At 45.0% G+C, this 18,475-nt stretch overlaps 1 long non-coding RNA gene across 1 annotated transcript; it reads right to left on the reverse strand.

Moving 5' to 3' along the window:
- Positions 1 to 728: 728 nt before the first annotated feature.
- LOC149122393 (uncharacterized) lies at positions 729 to 10,394 on the reverse strand. The gene is made up of 2 exons (XR_016220748.1): positions 10,208 to 10,394; positions 729 to 4,054 (listed from the first exon to the last, which is right to left on the reverse strand). It is a non-coding gene; the product is annotated as an uncharacterized LOC149122393 (long non-coding RNA).
- Positions 10,395 to 18,475: the final 8,081 nt, after the last annotated feature.

Consider the following 18,475-nt stretch of genomic DNA (forward strand, 5'->3'; position numbering starts at 1 on the left):
AGAGGAGATCATTGAGTTCCTACTGTGTAGTAGACATCGTACATAAAGATATGATAGACTCTACCCTAAAGCAGTTTACAATTTAGTTGGAGAGACAATGACCAAGTGATACCTTTTAGTAAAGGAATATAAAAATACATTTTTGATGTATCACATCAAAATCACTTAAGAATTAAGTTTCTATTTTAACAGATCCTAATGGTCTTTGAACAGCAGCCAGATAAACTGTAGCAGAGATTCTGTTATCTAGGATAATACATGGAATAACGATCTGTGTGTATGTGTATGTGTGTATGTGTGTGAGTGTGTGTGTGTATTTTGGGATGGTATTGATTTTTTAATAGGGGTCATTTGGAAGGCAAACAGAAAAAGTACCCAAGGAAATATACTGAGACAGGTCAATTGTCTCATTTGTTCATTTTCACAATGAAGTCCCAGAAACTAGCATGTCTTGTGAAGGAGGCAGAGCACCAGCTGGGTGCTTGGCGCCTAGTAGGTCTTTAATAACATTCATTAAATTGAGTTAAAGATATATCAATTTTGAGCACTGCCTTCAGAGAGTTAAGCATGTAGGAGGGAAGCTGCACCTTGTAGTCACGTAATTATAAGAGAAGTGGGTTTCCTGAAAGAGATATAGATGAAGATCTTAGGGGGCACAGGGGAAGAGGAGGTTCTTGCCAGCTGAGACACCACACTTCACTTGGAGGCCAAAGTGGTCTAAGAATGAGGTGTGGAAGGGTGGGTGGGATGTTGACATAAAGTGACTGTGTAGATACAAGAAGACCATGAGATTCAGAGGTAGCACAATGTGGGACCTAAATGGAGAAATTTGGTTTGCGTATTAAGAGAAGTGGTAGAAGACAAGCTTGAAAGGGTATAATAGATTCAAATAGTGATGATCCCTAGAACCATATAAAGGGTTTGAACACAGAGCTGTAGACAAAGAAATGCTAATGAGATTGTTTCCCGTCTTCAAATGATAGGCTCTTTATGTGGCAAGAACAAGTTGATATTCTATGTTGAATTCCTCTCGCACAGCCTTCAGCAGCTTCTCTGACAGTAGCTCTCCCAGAAAGAAAGTAGCTGTCTTTCGCCCTGTGTCTGCTTCATTGTTGGCCTTTGCCAGCAGACTACTGGAGATGCTTTGATGCTCTTCAGTTACTGCTGCACTTTGATTTATTCTCCAGCTCTTAAAGCTGACTCTCCCCACACCTACAGTAATGCATGTCAATCACTAACATGCTACTGAGTGGTGGCAGCAGCTGCATCAATAGTGAACAACTTGTTTCTTGAGCACTCACCATGTGCTAGGTTGCTGACAGAGTGTAAACCTCCAACAAGACTAAGACAGGAACTGTAACCACCATCTCCACTTACCATGGAGAAAAGTGAGGCTCTGCTTTTACTGAAACCTCACTTGGGTAGGTAAAGAGTGACTCAGGAATTGATGTCAGAGATTGGGCCTATTCTCTTTCTATAAAGAGACCTTCCAATTGTTGCCTACAACCTTCTCACCGCCTCTTAAGTTCACAGACAAGTAAACTGCACTTTTGTCTGTTAGCTTTGTCAAGTGTTGTTGGAACACGAACACATTCAACCATCTACATTTTGTCCATGGCTATTTTTGGTTGCATTTTTAGCACACTTGTGTGGCCCTCTGGTCTAATCTCTTATCTGGTCATCAGTTATCATCTGCTTCTCAATAATGCCTTTTTAGGCCATTATTTGCATTATTTCAAAACCAGAGAGCTATGGTATTTCCAAGAGATCATAATTCAAGGCCAGATTTTGCTTCAGTGATACCATCAACTTATTCTTTCCTTTATTATATACTAGCTTTGAGGGTCTTGGAATTTTTTTTTTTAAAGATTTATTTGAAAGAAAGAGTTACAGAGAGGCAGAAGCAGAGAGAGAGAGAGAGAGACAAAGACAGAGAGAGACAGAGAGAGAGAGGTCTTTCATCTGCTGGTTCACTCCCCAGATGGCCACAACGGCTAGAGCTGGGCCTATCTGAGACCGGGAGCCAGAAGCTTCTTCCAGGTCTCCCACGTGGGTGCAGGGGCCCAAGGACTTGGGCCATCTTCTACTGATTTCCCAGGCCATAGCATAGAGCTGGACCAGAAATGGAGCAGCCGGAACTTGAACCAGTGCCCATATGGGGTGCCGGTGCTTCAGGCAGCAGCTTTACCTGCTACCCTACAGCACCAGCCCCTTTAAATTCCTTTAAGATTTTTTTTACATTTTGGATTTATGTAAAAACCAGAGATACAGAGAGACATGCAGAGAGAGATACCTTCCATCTGGTGGTTTATTTCCCAAATGACTACAATAGCTGGAGTTAGACCAGGCCGAGGTCAGGAACTCGGAACTCCATCAAGGTTTCCCACATGAGTGGAAGGGACCGAAGTACCTGAGCCATCATCCATTTCCTCCAAGGGTGTGAATTATCAGTCCACTGGCAGTCTGACGTGGGATGCCGGCGTCCCAAGGAGTGACAACTGCTGTGCCAAGTGTCTGCCCCTTAAACCTTAAGACACAGCTTCGGTCTCTTCTCAGAGCATTTGGCCTTTTCAGATCTCTGAAATCATTTTCTTCTCTCGTTGGTCTGGATTATCTAGAAATGTCTTCTCTGATTCAATCCGTAAGCCTCTTGGGATTTCATTGTTCTAACAGTCATTCTCTCAATCTGTCTAATCTTTCCACACATCTGTAGAATTTAAGAAACTGCTGCTCAGAAATGATTATAATTACTCTAGTGGCAGCTCCATCATGCCTGCCCAAAAATGGATCTGTATCTCTGCTGTCAAATTCCTCAGACATGGCCAGCAATGGGAAACCCAGCCTTGCGGGAGGCTCCGTCAGCATCATTGTCCCAGGGTTTTACTGCTAACCTCAGCTTTTCCTTATTCCAAAATAAGGTGGTATTTCTCCAAACTTAATTATTGAATAAATGAAATATCCCCATGTGCTAGCCACAACCAATTGAATTTTGATCCATAAAGAGAGTTCAAGAAGTACTCCAGAAGTGTTCTCCCTCGTGTGTGAGAGATAAAATTTAAAAATAAAAATAAAAAAAGCAAAAAAGAAAGAATGTTATACTACTATACTTTTAATCTGTGATCACTTTAAAGTTTGCTGTATATTGGTGAACTAGTCATCTTTCCATTTGATTATTGTTTATAGACCTTGCCTATATTCCTTCCAGATGAGGGTCTTTTTATTTCTGACTTGTTGAACTTTATTTGGTGGAGCATTGAGCCCTTGACTTAATGCAATATATGTAATATAATGAAATTAAGTAATGTAATGCAATTTAAAAATGTTATTTCTAAAAAAAAAAAAAAAGAGAGAAGGATGTAGGGGGAAGGAGGGAAGGAAGAAGAGAATATCATTATATCCTTACAATTTTATCGATGGACTAAATTGAATCTGTTAAAATCTAAAATACATACATACAGACATAGAACTTTTAAAAAGAAGCATTTCATTGTTGTTTTCCATTTATCGCAGTATTTAAAATGTCGTAATATTTGCCAAGCGTTTTTGCAGGTTGCAGAGAGCCATCACGAACACGCTGCAGTTAAGTCTGCTTTGAGGATTTGGATGCGAAACAGCGCTTCCTCAGCACGAGCTCCTCCAGTGTAGAGACTGCGTGTTGCTAATATTTCTATAAATCTGGCCCAGGGCCAGACACACAACCAGCTCAGTCGTGATTTTTGAATAGAGACCTTCATATGGCACGGACGTTACTTATTATATATTATTTCCCCCATTGCAGAAATTGGCGGCACTACTCACTCCTTTCCCGAGTGCAGAAGCGTTCTCGTCCGGCCAGGTATTCGGTTGACTCTCACCCAGAAAGAGTGGAAGGCTGGAGTTAGGGCGAAATGAGGGACCACGCCACGCTCTCGAGCTGCGCCAGCACTCTTAGAAGTCATCATCCGGAAGATTTCATGTCCTCTTACATAAAATGAGAAGCTCGATGAAGACTCGAAAGTTGCTAGGGAGAACTGAAGACTGTCACGTTGGAGACGGTGGTTTCACAATGACAAGGCTGGAAGTTTCAGAAATAGTGACAGGTTTAAACAAAAACCATAAGATGACAGCTGCAGCAAACACTTCGTCAACACCGCTTCTTCAGCTCTCCCTACTCATAGCGGACTTGGGAGTCTAGTCTCACTTACATCACGCACACCAACTGCACAGGCTACTGATTTAAAACCCAAAGCCACCTGAGAAGCAGGACCTAAGAAATGGCAGGAATGAGCTGCTGGCATTTTGGTCTATGGAAGAAAGCAAGGCACCAAGACTGTAAGGTACCCATACGAAGTGAAGAATATATGAATTTCAAGAATGTTTTATGTCTAAGTCCTGAGCCTATGGCAAGACTATTTCTTTGTATTTCTCTCTTTCCCAGCAGAAATCTGCAATATCCTGATTTTTATTGCTCTAGTTATCTATGAAAACATCCTTTGGAGGTAACCCAAGACTTAGAAAGTTTCAAAATGTTGAATGAACATTGGCAGGAAAAAAATGCTAGAAGATAATTTTAGATACCCGGAACACAGATATTTTTCAAGTCTAAGAGAAGTTATCCTCTCGTCCCTGCCTGCTCTTCCCTGGTCTGGTTTATTCTGACGGGCATCCGTGTGAGTGGCGTAATCTGAAGTGTTGGCTGTGATACAAATATTGTGAAAATTCTTGTGGTCATATATCCTGCAGACACGAGGACTACAACATGAAACGCAGATGAGGTGAAAGAGGGAGTTATGTCAGTAAATGCGAACCGAGCTGCTCGGGATTTTGATGGGGCCCAATAATTCCTGAAGTCTTCAGCGTCTGTTTTATTTCGATAGTGATTTCACACACACACACACACACACACACACACACTTAATAGCCTCCCACTCTCTGTGCCAGACACTGTTCTTAGCAGTGAGGTCACATAGTATTGAATGAAACATATGTATTTCCTAAGGTCTTCAAAAATGCATATTATAAAAGAACTATGTGTGGAATTTAAAATTTTTCATGCCAAAATAAACTTAAGCTTTTCATCCATTTTTACACAAATTCTTTAAAGTACCCTTGTAGTCTAGTGAGTGAAGAAATTAAATCATGAAGTCAGAAAAACAGTTATGACAAATTCAAATAATGATATATGCTATGAAAAAATGAAACTTAACATAATTAAATAGGAAGCAATGGTGAGGAAGGATAGGGGCTAGAGTTGACAACTTTAGAGGCATAGTCAGACGAACCCTCATTAAGAAGTTGGCATACAAAATAAAATCTGAGCCTGGCTCCTGCCTTCGGATCTGTGGCGGCCATTTGGGGGGTGAACCAACGGAAGGAAGACCTTTCTGTCTCTCTCTCTTTCACTGTCTAACTCTGCCCGTCAAAAAATAAAAAAATAAAATCTGAACGTCCAGAAGTATGGGCCATGAAAATTTGGAATAACTGAAGGAATATAATTTGGAGTAAATTAAATGAGGAAAATATGCGTGAAAATGATGTTGTAAAGGTTGGTAAGAGTCAATCATATGCAATATTTTATTCCATGAACTTGAAACTTTTTCTTGGGGAATTGAAAACTCTTGGAGAGTTTTGACCTTTGATTTATTGGCCAATGTCTTTCATTAACTTTGGACAAATCTTAGTCGTAATCTCTACAAATGTTTCCTATGCCCCATTCTCTTGTATCTTTCTTTGAAACCAATCACATGTATGTTAGACCATTTGATAGTGTTCATACATCTAGAACATTCTGTTCAGTGGAATTGTTTAAAAATTATTTTCTCTTGCAGTTAAATTTGAATAATTCCTATGGACCTGTCTTCAAATTCCTTGATCTTTTCTTCTTTGTGTCTAATTTTAGAATTAAACATGTTGAATGACTTCTTCATTTCTATTATTATAGTTTTCAGTGCTATCATTTTTATTCACTCCTTTAATAGATTTTCCATTCTATGTTAAAGGTCTTCATTTGACACATAGTGATTTCCTAAAATATGTGTATTGACTAAATAAAATTGATTTTGCTGCTCTGCCAATAAGAAGTATCTTTTCATTAATTAATTAACTAGTTTGGGAGGCAGAGACAGAGAAAGAATGCCCATGCACTTTTTCACTTCCCAAATGCCTGCGACAGCCAGGGCTGGGCTGGGGGCCTGAACTGGGAGTCAGGAATGTAATCCAAGTCTCCTACCTGGGAAGCGGGAACCTGGTTAGTTGAGTTGTCACTGCTGCCTCCCAAGGTCTACATCAGCAGGGAGCTGGAGTCAGGAGTTGGACTCGGGGGTTGTACCCAGGGGACATGTCTGCTTTACCACTAGGCAGTTAGAAGAAGGATCTTTTTAAATACGGAAGCTAGAGATGTAAGTTTACACAAATGAGCTATCTTCCACTAAAACTCATGAACCTACGGTACAACCAAAGGACAGCTGCTCTCATTTCGATGCTGTGCAAATCCAATCTTACTGTGAGGTCACCTAGTGTTACAAAGCACTCTCATGGGTATTTTTAGACTTGATGAGTTTCCTCCGGGAGCTCACGGAAGGACTAGACCCACAGGCGTACTAACGTTAAAGCACTCCGCTCAGCACTGCAGAACGAGAGCAACCATCATAAATCTTCCTTGGCAGATGCACTACAGCAACCACAATAAATAAGTCTCCCTTGGCAAATGATTTGAATAAAGTCCAAATGTCTTTGGATTCTGTTTTATCCCTGGAAAAAAGAAAAAGACAAATCCTACCACTGTCAAGACAGAGTATTTAAATGATTTAAATTCCCCCTCTCTGGAGAATAGCTCTGGCCCAGCTCTCCACCTGCAAAGGTGAAAGGAAGATACAGTTTTCAGCGGGAGAAGAAAGGCCGGCAAGTCTGTCCTTCCAGGCACAATCGCTCGAGGAATCCCAGAATCTCATAGTTAAAATTCAAAAGAAAAGTAAAAATGGGATGGCAAAGTTTCAAGAAGTCCATTAAAAATTTCTGGAGCAGACAAAATAACACGGCGAGGCCGTGGGGTTGTAGAACAAGAAAAACAGAAATACACGCTTTCCAGAAAGCCCTGAGCTCTTCTATAAGCTCAAAGAGACTGATGCCTCTGGTGAGGCGAGTGCAGCTGGCACAATGTTTTATTAGAGCATAGTATTAGGCCGGCGCTGTGGCTCACTAGGCTAATCCTCAACCTTGCGGCACCGGCACACCGGGTTCTAGTCCCGGTCGGGGTGCTGGATTCTGTCCCGGTTGCCCCTCTTCCAGGCCAGCTCTCTGCTGTGGCCAGGGAGTGCAGTGGAGGATGGCCCAAGTGCTTGAGCCCTGCACCCCATGGGAGACCAGGAAGAGCGCCTGACTCCTGCCATCGGATCAGCGCGGTGTGCCAGCCGCAGCGCTCCGGCCGCGGCAGCCATTGGAGGGTGAACCAACGGCAAAGGAAGACCTTTCTCTCTGTCTCTCTCTCTCACTGTCCACTCTGCCTGTCAAAAAAAAAATAGAGCATAGTGTTTTCATGAGCAAACACAAGGCTGCCTATGCTCAGGATCTATGTCAAGGGTGGGCAAAATTCTAGAAGAGTATCTTGCAGTGACAGCTGCCAGCGCCCATTACATTTCTCACATGCACGTGCCCAGATACTCTCTCGCAGAATCAAAGGGTATTGCTTTCTTTTTCTTTTCTTTTTTTTTTTTTTTTTGACAGGCAGAGTGGACAGTGAGAGAGAGAGACAGAGAGAAAGGTCTTCCTTTGCTGTTGGTTCACCCTCCAATGGCTGCCGCGGCTGGCGTACCGCGCTGATCCAATGGCAGGAGCCAGGTACTTCTCCTGGTCTCCCATGGGGTGCAGGGCCCAAGCACTTGGGCCATCCTCCACTGCACTCCCTGGCCACAGCAGAGAGCTGGCCTGGAAGAGGGGCAACCGGGACAGAATCCGGCACCCCAACCGGGACTAGAACCCAGGGTGCCGGCACCGCAGGCGGAGGATTAACCTATTGAGCCGTGGTGCCGGCCAGGGTATTGCTTTTAATTTCTCAGCAGAAATTCGGACTCCTCCATAGTCATCTCTGCTTTGCAGACCTTACTGGGAAAGATGCAAATCTGAATTTTGCCAGTGGTGAGAGCTGCCGAGGGCTTAATTAGCTCAGTGCACAGGCTGGGATGTGCTGACCTTTGTGTCCCTGCTAAGCCGATGGCCTGTGTTTCCGAGAGACTCCCTCTCTGCAGACTTTGACAGGAGCCTGGCTTTCAAAGTGTTTTTACAAACTTTATTTCTTACTGCATTTCAGGAGGAAGCTGCTAGTAGTCTCTCCACTTTGCTGACTGGCGTGAACTGACCTGCCTGAGGTCCAGTGGGAACTAGTGCCCCAACTGGAATGACAAGTTTGGCACCTTTGGCCCATGTCCAGGTGCAGCCTGCAGAGGACAAGGCTGCTTTGGTTCTGTTGCTCCTCCTGCTCCATCTCTGCAGAATTAACCCACTGCCAGGACCCCCGGTACCCATCTGTGAGGCTGGGTGTTTGCTTTTTGAATATATGTTTGAGAAATTCCCACACAGGTCCACCAGGAACATGGACGGGAACACAGGGTTGTGTTTGGATTTTAATAGTGGCACAATTGGATGTAATATTTTTCTTTCTTAGGGAACTTTCAGGTCCCTAATTTATTTATTCGCTCATTCCAAGCCTATTGGTTCAATGCCTATGACTTGAGCAGTCCTAGCAAAACCATCAGTTAGCCTGTAGTACTCACTGTTGGGGCTCCTCTCATGGCCTCTTTGGGCCTTACTATCACAGTGCCTGCTGCCCACTTGCAACCGCCAGCTTTCAAATCTTTGCTGGAAAGCTTCCTCTGATGACTGGAGCCCCTTCTATCCCACGGCAAAAGAGAACTATCGGACTGATGCCCGCCTCCACCAGCAGCCCTCAGTGACAACTGTGTAGCTGCCAGCCTGCTCTTCAGAGTTCTCAGAGTTCCCAGGCAGAGTAAGCTCTGCTTGCCCACAGTGGTAACGCTCTCTTTATTAGTTGCTTCACCTTCAAACTACTACCAGTGAGGAAGCAAACAACTGGAGAGGAAAAAGAGGGCATTCAATGAAGTCGCCATCAAAGATTTACTTTTTACGCCATCCTTAGAATTAACGGGGACATTTAAGATTCTACATTGGTTTTATTTATTTGTGTTGGGTGCAGACCCAGAAGGCTGATTGAATCATCAGATTTAATTCGTGGAATCCTGACATCATCACGCATGACATAGCCTGTCCTCACGGTATTTTCTTAAATTCATGTGTTGGAAGTTAATTTTTAAAAATTCATTTATCTTCTACTTACTTAAAAAGCAGAGAGACAAGGAAGAGGAATAGAGATAGACACAGAGAGATCTTCCATATACTGGTTCACTTCACAACAGCTGGAGTTGGTCAGGCAAAGCCACAAGCCAGGAATTCCAACCGTGTCTCACATATGGGTGGCAGAGACCCACCAGGTCTCTCTCTCTCTCTCTCTCTCTCTCTCTAACTCTGACTTCCAAATAAATAAATCTTGTTGTGTGTGTGTGTGTTTTTTTTTTTAAATTTTGTAAGTAGATTTTCCTCAATGGCCTCCTACGTCTTGGTCAAATTCTAAACCAGACCTGTGGACTCCCATACTTCCTCCTCACCCAAACAAATGGAAAGGGTGGTGGCTTCCTCCATTGTTTTGCCACGTGACACTCTCCCCACAGCCTTGTGTTCCCAGTCACCACATTTTAATCAATGGATAGATTTTTGAATGACCATGCTTCCTCTCCAGCATTTGTGTTCCAAGAGCTATGAAATAAATGACAACACGTGGAGAATTTGCTTGCATTCTCCAGTGCTTCTTCAAAACTCTAAAGCTTGCGTTTTGCACATTGCAAGAACTTATTCACCAGTATGGAAATTTTATGTGGAACTAAATTCAATTTTCAATTTTTATTTTTATCATCGTTGCCTTTGTAAATCCTTAAAGTTACATTTTTGCTTTTTCTGTTGAAGGATAGAATACAGTGAATGCCATTGTACTCTTCAAAATCCACTGTTAGCCAATCTTATTCCATTCACACCCTGCATTTATCTCAACAAATGACTGCTTTTCGAATATCCTGTTTATCTTTAAAATAGGGTATTCTGCTGTTCTAAGACAGAGAGAATTTGCTTTGGAATCAATTGGAATTCTTTCATCCATACTCACTTAATGAATGAATGCAGATGCTGGGAGTCCAACTCTTGGGCCATCACCTTCTGCCTCCCAGGGTGCCCAGTAGCAAGGAGCCGGAATCAGGAACAGGCCTGAGACTTGAACTCAGACACTCCAATATATGGGGTGTGGACATCCCGAGAGATGCTGTAACCTGTATATCAGCCACTTGCCCCAGTGCTTTCTTAAAAAAGTTTATGGAGAATTAGGACACCACCCTGGAGGGTGTGCAAGGATTCAGACTGATTGGGCACTGTAGTGTGGAAAATCAAGTAGGGGCGGGTCAGGACAGAGAGGCCCCACTCTGCTATTCATAGCTCTTTCAAATAGCTCCTCAGGGGGTCAAGGGAGAAAAGAGAAGCCCTTTGCATTCCAGTCCCCAAGTTGGAAATACACAATCATGCAAAAAATGTAAACAAAGGGCAGCCAACTGAGAAGGGCGCTGGACAGTGGCTTCCCAGTGACTCTCGGAGGCTCAGGTCCACACCTCGAGCTGGGAGAAGACTCTGCTCTGCTCTCCGATGGCAAGATGGTCCCTGCCCCCAGTTGCTCCGCTCTGACCCTTCCTTCTCCTCTACAACTCTAACTTCCTGGCATCTCCTTTTGTTTCTCTCAGAAGCTCAACCCCATGACTGAACCCTGGCTGCTTCCAAGAGGCAGACCAGTCTACAAAGGGTTCAGGTCTCAAGGCCTTGTTTTGACCAAAGCATTGGAACCAAACTGAAAATCAGAGAAGAAAAAACTCCGAGATACGTGGATGAGTGCAGCGGTAACTTACGCATGCCAAAGTGGAGTTTTGCCTGAATGACCAGGACAGTGAGTTTTCCATCTTTGCCTGGTCAGGAAGTTCTGAGCTCTTTCACTGATTCTCTAGTTAAACATTCCTTGAGTTCCTACTAAGTCACAAGGCAGACAAGGAGGGGAAACCTGTGGGTGCGGTCTGGCTGCAGCAGCAACATTCACTCCATTGAGGAAGCCACAGAGAGGTGTAGTGAGTGTTATAAATGGGGCTTCTTGGAGTGTCCATCAGAAAACCCCACAGAATGGGCACTGCACAGTTACCCCAAAGGAGAAAGAGATGTCATCATCGGTAAAATAGAGGGAAGCATTTCCTGAGTAAAAGCAGCCGACAGTAGCTGTCTAGGGGCTGCGACTGGGTGAGCTCGGAGAACACCTGATGGGACTGTGGAAGCAGGGTTTGAGCTGAAGCGGGCATGGCTGGCCCAAAGGCAAAGGGAGAGTGAAAAGGGAGTGCTCACCCCAGTCGGGAGGAGGAAGCATGAGAGAAGGCTGGGTTAGCAACAAGCACAGCACAGCAGGGGACAGCCAGGAGGACAGAAGAAAGCCCCCAGGCGGGCACTCACTGGGAAGCAGTGGGAAATTGCTTGGCATGGGTAAGGACAGTTTGTTAAAATATATATATACATATATAAAATTTAATTATTTGTGTAAGTTATAGGACTCTTCAGTTGGCAGCTGGTCAGCCTCTTTGTGAACCAAAATGCCCTGATTGTTGGAGATTTACCCACCATGACTGCCTAATGGAGTTGATCAGTAATTTCATTCCACACCCCTTTGTACCTCTTCACAGGCAAGTTGATAAATAATCCCCCATTTCCTCTCCTTTCTCAGACAGAATGGAGAGGGAGAGGATGGAAGCTCCCTGGAGAGATGCTGGACCGTCCCCCACCCCCAGCACAAGCCCTACAGCCAGTCCTTCCCAGCCTGGCCTCTGGTTCTAATTAGAGAAATCCTATCTTTCAGAGATCTTCCTTCTAAAGGAACATAAACAACACTGCCCAAGGCCCCCAAGGCCATTAATGCATTTTTTAAAGCTGAAAACACATAAAATCCTCACATTTTATAAATAAATGTTGAGAAAAGCATGATGAGAACCAGAACTTTGAGCAAGACACACCATCCCACCCCAATGCTAAGATGCCTCTCTAAGAGTCTTTGGACTCTGGCCTCCCCAGTGAAAAGACTGGGGAAACCTGGACATCTTCCTTGCAGTACATTTACAGGTCCACGGTGTCTGGAAGTGTGCTTAAATTTAGTTTAGTTTAGTCTGGAGAGAACCAGGAAAGAGATGGAATTATTTCTTAAAAAAAAAAAAAAAAGTAGGAAGAGGAGGAGACCTATACCTATAATGTCTCCCTACTTTCCATTCACAGAGGGTATTTTGCAGTTACATTGCATTGCAGAGATGGGACTTTACTACCTGGAGTGCTGAGTGTCTGGGAACTTGGCTTTTCTTTTCTTTTTTGTACTCAGGACTTTTCAATAGCCTAGGGATTTGGGGATCCTTTGCTACATAAATTTTGGAAGTCAACAAACCTTCTCAAATAGGTTGGAAATGACTTGGGGCATTGTAGGGAAGCAGAATAGTAGTAGGGATGAGAAACTAAAAAGGGGGACAGGAACCTACCCTTTTCCTTAAAGATTTCTCCTACAAGGAGCACACCATCTATCCCTGGGGAAGAGAGGGTAGGGAACTCAAGGTAAGACTGAGGCCAAACAGTTTTGAAGCTGGCTCTTCCAGGAACCAGTTTGGTGGGCTTGAGAAAGTTACTTTACCTCTCTGAACCTTGTTTCCTTTTTTTTTTTTTTTTTTTTTTTTGACAGGCAGAGTGGACAGTGAGAGAGAGAGACAGAGAGAAAGGTCTTCCTTTGCCGTTGGTTCACCCTCCAATGGCTGCCGCGGCCGGCGCACCGCGCTGATCCGAATGCAGGAGCCAGGTACTTCTCCTGGTCTCCCATGGGGTGCAGGGCCCAAGCACTTGGGCCATCCTCCACTGCACTCCCGGGCCACAGCAGAGCTGGCCTGGAAGAGGGGCAACCGGGACAGAATCTGGCGCCCCGACCGGGACTACAACCTGGTGTGCCAGCGCCGCTAGTTGGAGAATTAGCCTAGTGAGCCGTGGCGCTGGCTTTGAACCTTGTTTCCTTATTTGTGAAATTTTCTTAAGACCAAAAGGTGCTGAGCATCTTCCAGTTGTGCGATTCTCTGATTCTGTGGTTGCAAGGCAGATTCTAGAGCTATGAGAGAAGGGGCAAGTCGTCACCACCAGAGTGCTTCCAGGCCAGAATGTAAGCATTTGAGATGGACAGGCATGGTCAAGTGCTGGAAGGTGCTAAGGCCACGGAGGATTGGTGAAGTAATCCGAGGTGGTGAAGGCTCAGGAGCACTCATTCTCATCCCTTCAGAATGCCCACCAGATGCCCTTTGTATGAAAAGACGCACCTGCTCCCATCCAGTGCCCAAAGCAGTAACCCCCACCCCGTCCCAATGAAACAGTCATAAAGGGCACCTTCTGAGGAACTGGGGCCCTTTAGAACCATGAAAGCTCAGCTCTGTTCTTCTCAGCCCTGCTTTGACAGGCACCCCCACCCTTAAAGTTCCCTGAGCATCTTGCACCTCCCTCTCCCCTTGCTTAACGTCAGTACAATAACAAGGCTCTCTTTCCCTAATTCGCTCCCCTGACCTCCCAGAAAACACTTAAAGGCCAGGGTCTGAAAGGGCAGCTGTCACTTTGCTGTCTGTCATTCTAAGGCCACAACCCCATTTAATTTAGAGTAGAATAGGGCACATCAGTCATCAGAGTGAGTGAAAAAGGAGTCCATACCTACCAGTCCCCATTTGCTACAGAAGCATTGCAGTAGGTGATTTAAATCATAAGCCCTTGGCAAACTCTCTCACCTCACTCATTATTTCCTTATTTACCCCTTTTGAACTTTATCTGATCAAAAAAGGCCTCAGGACCAGGACTACCTGGTTTGGGGGGAGACAAGACCATGTGTCCCCTGTGTGCGAAAGCTGGTGAAGGAGTGCTAGCAAACCAGACAGACAAAGGTAGCTGCACCTGAAGGCACATGTGCAGGCAAGGGTGTGGGTGGCAGAAGAAATGGTTTTCCTTCTCAGAATCACTTAGGGCACCGTGTTAGTCCATTTTCTGTTACTATAATAAAATACCCAAAGCTGGGTATTTTACAAAGAACAGAGGTTTACTTAGTCCACAGTTTGGGAGGCTGAAAATTCAAAACTGGGCAAGCCCATCTGTTTGGCCTCTGGTCAGGGCCCCCTCAGCTGCACCACAACATGGTGGATGGTACCATGGCTAGAATAACTGCAAGAGGGAGACATCTCTGGTGACATGGGAAGCCAGAGGCTGGGGAAGGGCCAATCCTGTTCTTTTCACACCAACCCATTCTTTCAGGAACTAATTGGAATCTACTGAGATTGCATTAATCCTCTCTGAGGGCAATACCCCTGTAACATAACCTTGACCTTGCACTAGGTCCCACCTCTTACGGAGTCCTTCACCTCTCAACACTGTTACACTGGGGACCAAGCTTTCAGTATGTGAACCCTTGGGGACAAACCATGTCCAAACCATGGCAGGCTTGTTCTTATTCTTCATATAGCCACGGCAATTGGGCTGACAGGCAAAGACAAGGTAGCCTGCCGCATAGTCGAGGGTCAGTGCTGGGATACCTTTGCGAGAGTTAACAGGAAGGCCTTTGGTGCTTGAAACCCTTCCCCACTGCCTCCAACACTGCTGCTCTATTAGATGAGCTCCTTCCCTCCAAGCCTGTCCTCTTTATTACCACAGTTACACTGAAGGCAGTGTTGAACAAACCTTTTGAACAAAGGCCAATTGAAAAGGAAGAAAAAAAAAAAAGATGCTTAGTAGTCAATTATAAAAACAACAATAGAGCTTTTAAAAAAATCAAGAAGTGCAACTGCCACAACTCTATTAAAATATTTTATGGTTTCATCTTTGTCAAAAACGTCAAGAACCATCTAATTAGCCTGAGTTACAGAACCTGATTTCAGTGTTGTACCTGTGAACGCACTGGATTGCCGAGTAAGGCATTTTCGGAGTTGTTTATTTTGCCTTTCCTTAAGTGACCCCATAAGCTACTTGGCTCCTCTCCTTGTGCCTCTTGATTTTCTTCTTTGGTCTTCAAATGCAAATGACCACCTGGCAACATGTTCAATTCCAAAGAAATTCTCATGGTCACTTCTTCTGAAATACATTATTTTAATTAGTCACTTTTCTTTTTTGGCAGTCATAGCAGATATTTCAAAGGTTATTCTGAAAAAAACAGCTTTCTCCATTCACATCAACATAACCACGTTGGTTTTTTTTTTTTTCCTGTTGTTCAAATTAAGGTAATTGGTATTCCCAAGGCAGACCCACTTGACTGACTCTCTCCCCTTTGCCAAGGACCTGGCCAGCAGAGCACTGAGGTACTTGATCATCCCAAGCCCGAGGGAAGGTCAGCTGACTCCCAGCATCTCTAGGCCTGTTTTCCCTTTTGTGAAATGACAGTAGCCTCATGGAGGCTGATGGCTGGGTGACCTGCAGTGTGGCAACACCAGTCTAGAAAATGGATACTCCTGCTGTCTCTTGTGGTCACTAAGAGTGAATGTGTTTTCAGCGAAAAGGAGGTGACTTCTTATGATCTGGGTTTTCAAGAAGGAAGGAGAGACAGCAAGGTGCCTGCTGCCTCCAGGGGGGTTGGTAGGAGAGGAGCATCTCAGAAGACCATAGCGTTTAACAGGACACGGACTGTTCCGAAGTGGTCCATACAACAGTGCACCGAGAGCCCTGATTATGAAAAAACGATTGCACCCCAGAAAATGGCAGCTTCCCCCTCTCTGTTGTTCACTAATAATTCACTGAAAGATCCATGCTGTCCTTGTCCATTCTGTGCAAATAGAAAAATGGCAAGGACTTGACCCCTAGTAGGTTCTGAGGACCTGGGAGAGGCTCACGTGTAGGATATGGAGGCAGAAAGCAGGACCAGGGAGGAGGAAGAGGCCTGTTTCTCAAGATTCCCCACATGTGACTCCGCAACAACCGACTTAGTGAGGCCAATGAGACCGTTAGGTCCAGAGGCCAGCGGGGCACAGTTCCACTCCTGACAAGGCGAGTCAGTGTGAACCAAGAATGCACAGCGCGGCCGTCTCACGGGGTCTTTCAAGTCAGCTTCACCCACTCAGAGACTGCTGCAAACCCTTAGTAATTCCAGCTTTAGTATTTGGGAATTGGTAAGCATGTAGAAAGGGGCAGCCTGTTTTTCCCAACTGATCAGAGCCCAACAGATCGAAGGGAAGTGTTTCTGAGCAATCTTAATAAAAATACAGAATGACTAGCAGTTGAGGAAATCGGTCTCCAGTGTTTAGAATTCATTTCTTTTTCTTTTTTTCTCTGTGATAGGATAGCTGGGAGAGAAAATTGAGGGCTGAAAGCCAGAGTCAGCCATGGTCAGTTTCAAGCTTATGACTGCACACATGGCCCAAGATCATGGTGCCAACCAACTTTGGCCTCAGCCTGGATGTTCTCACTGGTTTAATTCCAAGAAACGTCCTCTGCAAATTAACTCAGACTTTCATGGGAGGATGGGAAGCAGGAATGGATACAATTATCTTCTGGATGTTCCCACCAAAGCAGAGCAGGAGGGAGTTAAAGGTGCTCGGCGACAAACCTCCTACCTCATTTCCGGACTGCCACAAGCCTACAAAGTAGCCACGCCTCCACTTTTCCCAGACTCCCTCAGGACATGAATCAGGTATTGAATGTGTTTGAAAATCGTGATACTTCCAGCACACTGTGGGGTTCTAGATTTAAGGAAGGGGGATTTGACTTTATAGCTCACCCCCACCCCGCAACACAACAGGCACATGCACATATACACATATACCCCCTCAACACACTCACACATGAAAGGTAGACTGAATCCATAAATGGTTCTGGCATCCTTTAAATGATCTAAACCCAGTCTTTCTCCCTTACCATTGCAAACACCGAGAACTGCAAATCATAACAAGCATTCTTTTAAATGTATCACAACACTTACAAGAAAGAAAGCAACCCAGGGAAACCTGTAAGTACAGGGCACATGAATGGAATTGCAAACCAGGCCAGAAAGTATGGGAACTTTTGTGGTTCTTTGGCTTGAGGTGGAGGGAGGTGACAGGAAGAGCTTTGGTTGACAGTGATCTTGAGCTTGAATGTTGGTGCTCACATGGCAGAGGGCTTAGTTATGGTCAAAGAAAATTGAACCTGAGATCTCTCCGTAACGTGGAACTCCAGAGTGCTGTATCTCAGTGAAGGATTGCACAGGGGAGAAAGTCATCCATCAGCACAGGAATGCTGGGCCATCGCTCCCCAAACCCTCGGTAGGCACTGACATGTGGCTGAGAATTTGCGTTCACAAGCCTCCACTTCATGAGTTTCAGGTTGACCGTTCCTATACCCATATAGTCTTCAAAACTCAGGTTGAGAAATTATGTTAAAGATTGGTGTTGGGGGGGCTGGCGCTGTGAGTAGCAGGTAAAGCTGCTGCTTGCAGTGCCGGCATCCCAAATGGGCACTGGTTCGTGTCCCAGCTGCTCCACTTCCAATGCTGCTCCCTGTTTGGCCTGGGAGAGCAGTAGAGGATGGGCCCCTGGACCCAAGTGGGGGACCCAGAGGAAGCTCCTGGCTCCTGGATTTGAATCGGTGCAGCTCCGGCCATTGTGGCCAATTGGGGAGTGAACCAGTGGATGGAAAATCTCTCTCTTTGCCTGTCCTTCTCTCTCTGTGTAACTCTGACTTTCAAGTAAATAAATAAATCTTAAAAAAAAAAATTAGTGTTGGGCATATAGTACACCAGAGAAGTAAAAGGAAAACATTTTCAACTAAGCCTGCCTAGGCCCACAAATAAAGTCTTGCTGAAGATGAATTCTCCAAGAGACAACATTAGGCACAAAACAGTGAGACTAGAACCCAAGAACTTCAAATAACATAATAATGTTGTTACTATTTTTTTTTTTTTTGACTGGCAGAGTGGACAGTGAGAGAGAGAGACAGACAGAAAGGTCTTCCTTTGCCGTTGGTTCACCCTCCAATGGCCGCCGCGGCCGGCACGTTACGGCCGGTGCACCGCAATGATCCGATGGCAGGATCCAGGTACTTCTCCTGGTCTCCCATGGGGTGCAGGGCCCAAGCACTTGGGCCATCCTCCACTGCACTCCCAGGCCACAGCAGAAAGCTGGCCTGGAAGAGGGGCAACCGGGACAGAATCCGGCGCCCTGACCGGGACTAGAACCCGGTGTGCCGGCGCCACTAGGCGGAGGATTAGCCTAGTGAGCCGCGGCGCCGGCCTTACTAATTTCATTACTTTTACTAATCTGGTGATGATGAAGGTCATAAAGAAACCCAAACCACAGGGAAAGAACAGACACTAAAAGTGCAAAAAGAGAGAGTGAGC

The sequence above is a fragment of the Oryctolagus cuniculus genome, chromosome 14, assembly GCF_051225735.1.
Source record: "Oryctolagus cuniculus isolate XC-2025 breed Fujian yellow rabbit chromosome 14, ASM5122573v1, whole genome shotgun sequence".
In the NCBI taxonomy this organism is placed as follows: domain Eukaryota; kingdom Metazoa; phylum Chordata; class Mammalia; order Lagomorpha; family Leporidae; genus Oryctolagus; species Oryctolagus cuniculus.